This window comes from Echeneis naucrates, chromosome 5, assembly GCF_900963305.1.
Source record: "Echeneis naucrates chromosome 5, fEcheNa1.1, whole genome shotgun sequence".
NCBI classification, from domain to species: domain Eukaryota; kingdom Metazoa; phylum Chordata; class Actinopteri; order Carangiformes; family Echeneidae; genus Echeneis; species Echeneis naucrates.
The window spans coordinates 173268-179379 of NC_042515.1; positions in this window are offsets into that span (position 1 = coordinate 173268).

The following is a 6112-nucleotide window of genomic DNA, read 5'->3' on the forward strand; positions in this document are numbered from 1 at the left end:
TTAAAGTCTGTTATTAAGATAAAGAACTTCTTCAGACTTTACAACAGAACAAACAGATCAGTGTGAAAGTCTGATTAGCATGAAACTCACTGACACGAAGAGTTAAACACGATCACATCAATTCACTCTGACAGGCAGAGGCGGTCCTGGCTAGTTTTACACCCTGGGTGAACCATCCAGCCCCCAAATAGATTGTGCCCGGGGTGGTCGCCCACATTAACCATAGCAAAAACAGGAACATTAACCGTCGGTCTTCAAGGAAAAGACTGCAGAAAATAGAAGTTTCATGATGTGATGCTGAAGTCATGTGACTACAGCGTTGTCAGAAGTGATCTTACCGTTCAGTGGTTTCAGAGAAAATCATCGTCTTCAGGCCACTTTTTCATCCATGTGACAGAAACTTTTTCTTTCAAAGTGAAACCAGGTGACTCAAACCATCACCAGGAATCACACCAGAGAACTGGATCAGGTTCTTTGAACCTTTTTTTTGTTTTTCATCCCTTTGTGTTTTTATTTTTAGAAACATCTCCACATATATTCAACCTCCGCTAATTATATTTGTGACTAAATAAAGACATATTAGAGACAGACAGACAGAAAGAGAGACAAAAGCACATCAGTGAAACCAAACAATAAAAAGTGTTGTCAGCAGACTCTCTCTCTCTCTCTCTCTCTCTCTCCCACTCTCAACCCAACCGGTCGAGGCAGATGGCCGCCCCCCCTGAGCCTGGTTCTGCTCGAGGTTTCTGCCTCTTAAAGGAAGTTTTTCCTTGCCACTGTCACCAAGTGCTTGCTCATCGGGGGATCTGTTGGGTCTCTTTAAATACATTTATAAAGAGTTTGGTCTAGACCTGCTCTTTATGTAAAGTGCCTTGAAGTAACTTTGTTATGATTTGGCGCTATACAAATAAATCTGATTTGATTTGATTTGAGAAACAGTTTGTCTCTGCAGATTACACACAAATAAAAAGATCTGATGTATCAAAAGATGGAGGAAACTATTTTATTGACGGCTGGAACAAAAAAACAACACAACAAATTGTGCATTTACTCAACAACAACAGTTTTCCAAAGAATTGGGAAATATACTTGTGATTAAATGACAGTAAACTAAAGCCACTCCAGGAAACAGGCAGAAATGCACCAACAACCAATGAAAGCAATGCAGATGGGTGTCCACTGCTTAGTGCTAATGAGATATTACACATGAGGTCTGAATCTTTAAAGGCCGACCCCATCAGGCTGCAGCTAGACAAAGGTGGATACTGATGTTCAAAATACAACAATCATGAAAACAATGAACCAACGTTGGAAACTTTTACTCAGATCGAATTTGGTCTGTGTGACGTTTGAGTCTGGTGTCGTTCTGCCTGCTGCTGCTGAGGAGCCACCGAGCCACAAACGGGTGAATCCGAGTGTGTCAACAAAAGAGCCAAATTGACACTTTGATGCATCTCCTAGTGATCCAGATTCCCATCGGCATCGCTCCCAGAGGTCAAACTGACCACATCAAACCTTCCTGTGTCCCCTCAAATCCCAAAACCAAAACTTCCCCTGTGCGTGTGTCCGTGTGTGTCCGTGTGTGTCCTCACAAGGCTTCAGACAATGGACAGGTTAAGTCTGAATGATAAAATGGCTTCATATCGAACATAAAACAGGAAGTGCGATGAGGAAATGAGCCAGCAGAGACAGGTGAGACAGGGAGGAGTCAACATGGAGTCAACGTCCTCCAGAGGACACGCCCCCCACCCCATATGTGTCACATGGTCACTTGAGAAGAAAAGGACTCGTTTTATGATGAGTGAGACTTTGAAGTGGAGAGGAAAGCAGCGAATGAGTGAATAGGACAAACCTGAGTCACTTTAGCTCCGTCTGCAAAAACAGGAAGCTCTGACTCAAAACTCCTCAAGTTAAACTTTAGAACTGATGAATTTGGATTCATTCTGTTTACACAATCAGAAGCATAAAAGACAGGAAGTCGGTGGTGATTTAAGTGGACGCCATCCAGACACAAACTTTCAAAATCTCTTTTAAATCTCTTGAAGCAGTGACACACTTGACTCTTATTTTGAAACATTTACGTTTACTTCCTTGTCACCTGACCTCTTCAATTATTCAAATTATTATTCAAAAGTCTTCAAACACCTCACTGCCTATTTCTCTGAAACAGGAAGTCACATTCCAGGAACTTTTAAAAAAGTACCATAATTTCTGGACTATAGAGCGCACCTGAATATAAGCTTCACCGGCTAAATTTAAAGAGAAAAGCAGTCTTGTACATATATAGGCCGCACTTGTTTATAAGCTGCAGGTGTCGGAAACATGAGAGAAAATGGCATATGGCAGGAATTATGCTACACAGAAAGATTTCGCCTTTTCACCATTGACTTTAACTTGAAAGCTGCATCATATGCACATCACATGCGCTTCGTGTGTCAGGCTGTTCTTTGTGCATGAAGCGCAAAATAAATGACTGATCTGAAGAATTTAGTGTGAGTGCGTTTAATTTAATTCAAACTATTTCATTGGTCCACTGTGACCTGTTCGGTAATTTCTTTGGTCTGATGTGACGCTAAATGTATTGGTGGCATGAAGCTTGTTACTCGTAAAAATCCATAAATTAGCTGTATAATTATTTAAGCCGCAGAGTTCAAAGCGTGTGAAAAAAGTAGTGGCTTTTAATCTGAAAATTACAGTATTCATTATTAACAGCTGTTTTATTTTGTGAACATATTCTGTTGATCCAAAGCAGAATTCACAGGAAAGATTCCCTGTGACTCCAGCCATGAGTGTTTTAATGAAGGAAATGGTTTATAAAGACAGTTTGAACCAAAAACTGAATATGAATGAATGGACCTGGACTCCGGCCTGAAGCATCTTAAACCTTCATTCTATCTACAGACCATCAGGGGGCGACTCCAGAAAGCAGTCAGACTGTCTTGAAGTCTATGGGAAAATGTTCCTCCTCCTCCTCAGTGAACATTTTTCGGATGAGTTTATGGTCTCAGTCTGAAATACAACATGATGCTAATTTTTTAAATGAAGCTCCATTTAGAGGGAAACAGAGCAGAAATGCACCAAATATTTTTGTCTGAATGTCACATCACTTTGTTCAGAAAATAAGGGTAAACTGTTTTTGCAGAGTAAAAACCTAAAAGACCCTTTGACAGATAATCAACATGTTCTTTGACCTTTTTTTGTTTTGTTTGTTTGTCTGTTTGTTTAGCTCAACTTGATTGAAATCACAAAGATTCATCATGTTCAATGAAACACCAGCAAAGAAACAAGAGCCTCATTTTTACAATTAGAAAAGACGTGTTGTTAAGAAACAGGTGTCTGAATATCTACACTGCAAAAATGTTTTCTTTTTTGAAAGAATTTTTTTGCTGAGTTTGCTGAGTGGCAGCCCACCAATGAGTGGGAGGATACACAAAGAGTCTGTTCAAATATCAGCATATCAGAAATTCATTAAGAACAAAGCTATTAATCAATCATTTCCATAGACGATGAGAGTTCATTTCTCTCATTAACAGGTTGAAACGCTGTAAAGCTCTTTTTTGCGTTGATTAACATGAGAGTTGTTAGTGTGTAGCCCTGACAGATTGTGTGTTGGTGTTTAAGGCCTCACTTACGTTACAATTGATGGTAGAAACATCATTAACATCAACAAGGCAGAAACAGTTGAAACAGGGAAGTGAACGGGACGTTTTGGTTCTGATCATCTTTGTTTCCCAACAAACAAACAAACTGACCAACAAGAAGCGACACAAAGACACAAACACGAACCGGTCCTATAGTGAAACATCACACACCAGATCACCCAAAAGTCACTGCTGCTGCCATGTTGCCCCGCCTGCAAGAGGAGCTGCTACGGTGACCAATCAGCTGGTAGTGTTGACTCATGCTCAGTAAATGAAGCAGCTCAGGTGAAACCTGATCCACCTGATTCATCCATCATCACTCTGAGTTACTGTTTTCAGTCCCAGAGCCACTTCCTTTACCCAGAATGCATCAGCTGTTCTGGTCACTGAGAAAAAGATTTTACACCTCGTGTGTAAACATTGATTTCTTTTGAAATCAGCCCTAAACTCAGTTTGAATTTTGGCACAAAGAACAGCAACAAAGACACAGAGAATTCATCTAGACTCATGTTTATCTTCTAATAATAAAATCTGTTTTCTTTACTCACTTTATATAAAACTGATTTCTTCTAATTATTGTCATTAGATTCAAATCCATGCAATTCAGGGGTGAAGCAAATTTTCTAAATGATTAGAGAGATTAGAGAGAAACAGACCATAAAGGAGATTGATTAGGGGGCGTGGCTACCATGAGATCGACAGGTCACACCACCCAATCAGGAGTCCAGAGCAGGCCTGCTCCACCCCTTTCCTCTTTAGGTCCGCTTTCTCCTCCAAATACAGTTCCTACAAACAAGATGGCCACCCCTGAACTTGGACACCACTTAAATAATTTAATTTGTAAAAATGAACCTGCATTTTTCAAATCAGAACTTCTGATGTTAAATCAGAGAAGCAACGCTCCGTCTGAAAAAAACAAACATGATGCTGCAGTCAAATGACCGGTACAGGTCGTTTTCTGATCATATGATCAGAATTAAAGGTCATTTCTCATTACTGAGCAACTCAAAACAACCTGCAGTGACGGGTTGATCGATTGATTGATTATTGCTTCTCAAAATGTAACTAATTGTGTTGGAAATAGATCCAAAACATCCCTGCGACGCTGCTACTGGCTGAACTGAGTGTTTCAGCGTAAAATGACTTTAGATTAGAGCTGAAATCGTTAAAAAAAACTTCCAACTGCTCATTTTTTCCTTTCCATTTCTGAATTTCTCGTCTTCGATTAAAGAAAAGACCCAAATAAAAACGAATCAGTAGTTTTAGTAAAAATCGGGATGAATCTGCTACGTGTTTGTTTCCCTCATCTCCGCTCGGCCTCTTTAGCCTTTAGCTCATGCTAACGCTTATCTGTTGCTAATTACTTATTAGAATCAGTCATGCAGATGCTACCAGCTAATGCTACAATCTTATGCTAACTAGCAAAGACGTTCTTTCCCTTTAAATCAGCTACAGAAACTTTGGCTCTAAGACAAAGAAGCCAAATATTTACACATTAAAGAGAAGCTCAAGATCCTGAAAGTGTCCAAAATAAAACACGCCTCTGCTGCATTTTTCTTTTAAGCTGTCCCTCCTTTCCTTCCTGTCCTTTCTGTCCCCCGTGATCGAGGACGAGGAAGGAGAAGACACTTGCTGGTAAAACTTGGCACAGCAGAAACTTCTCTCAAACTTTTAGCCAAAGTTTTCTAACAAAAGAGAGGACTCTTAAAAATCTTCAGGTGTTGACAGGTAAACTCTTCCCACCTTCCTTGGGTGGGACAAGGTGAAATGAACAATCACAGACATCAATGGTTAATGCTGAGTTTGGCTCTAACAACAAATGTCAGCAGCTGGTTGCCCAAAAAAAACCTATAGGCCCTCAGAACTTAGTGGGACGTGGTCTTTCAGAACTTGAACCTGCTTTATTCCACATTCATCCACCCAGAAATCACCTCGACCTTCAGACAGATCATTGATTCACCAAAATCCAGCACAGGTCTAGATCCTTCTAGAGGATAAACGCGGTGTTCATTCCTCAGTGTGTGACACTGAGCATCAAACATGACACAAAGAACAAAACCAACTCAGAAACCATCAGGTTCTACAATTAGATTTTTGGGAATTTTTGTCTTCGGACCACCACTCTGGTCCCTGAACAGGAACCCAGACAGACAACAAATGGCCCAGGAATGAGAATTGGATGTCGGCTGTGAAGATGGCGCGAAGCTGAAGCAAAGCTGAGCCCGCAGTGCATCATGGTCCCAGAAGGATGCAATCAGTGTTGGCAACTGGAACCTCGTGCTGAACTTTCCTTTGCTTTCGTCAAAGATCTGAAGAAGTAAAATGTTCCTGTGGGTCTGGGGGAATGGGGGGGTGAGGGGGCAGCTCTCCCATTAGTCTGAGAAAAACCCACTAATCTGTAAACAAGTGATTCCTTCCCCGCCGCAGTCAGACCTATTGAGGTGACGCCTGAGTCTCAGGATCGCTTAGTC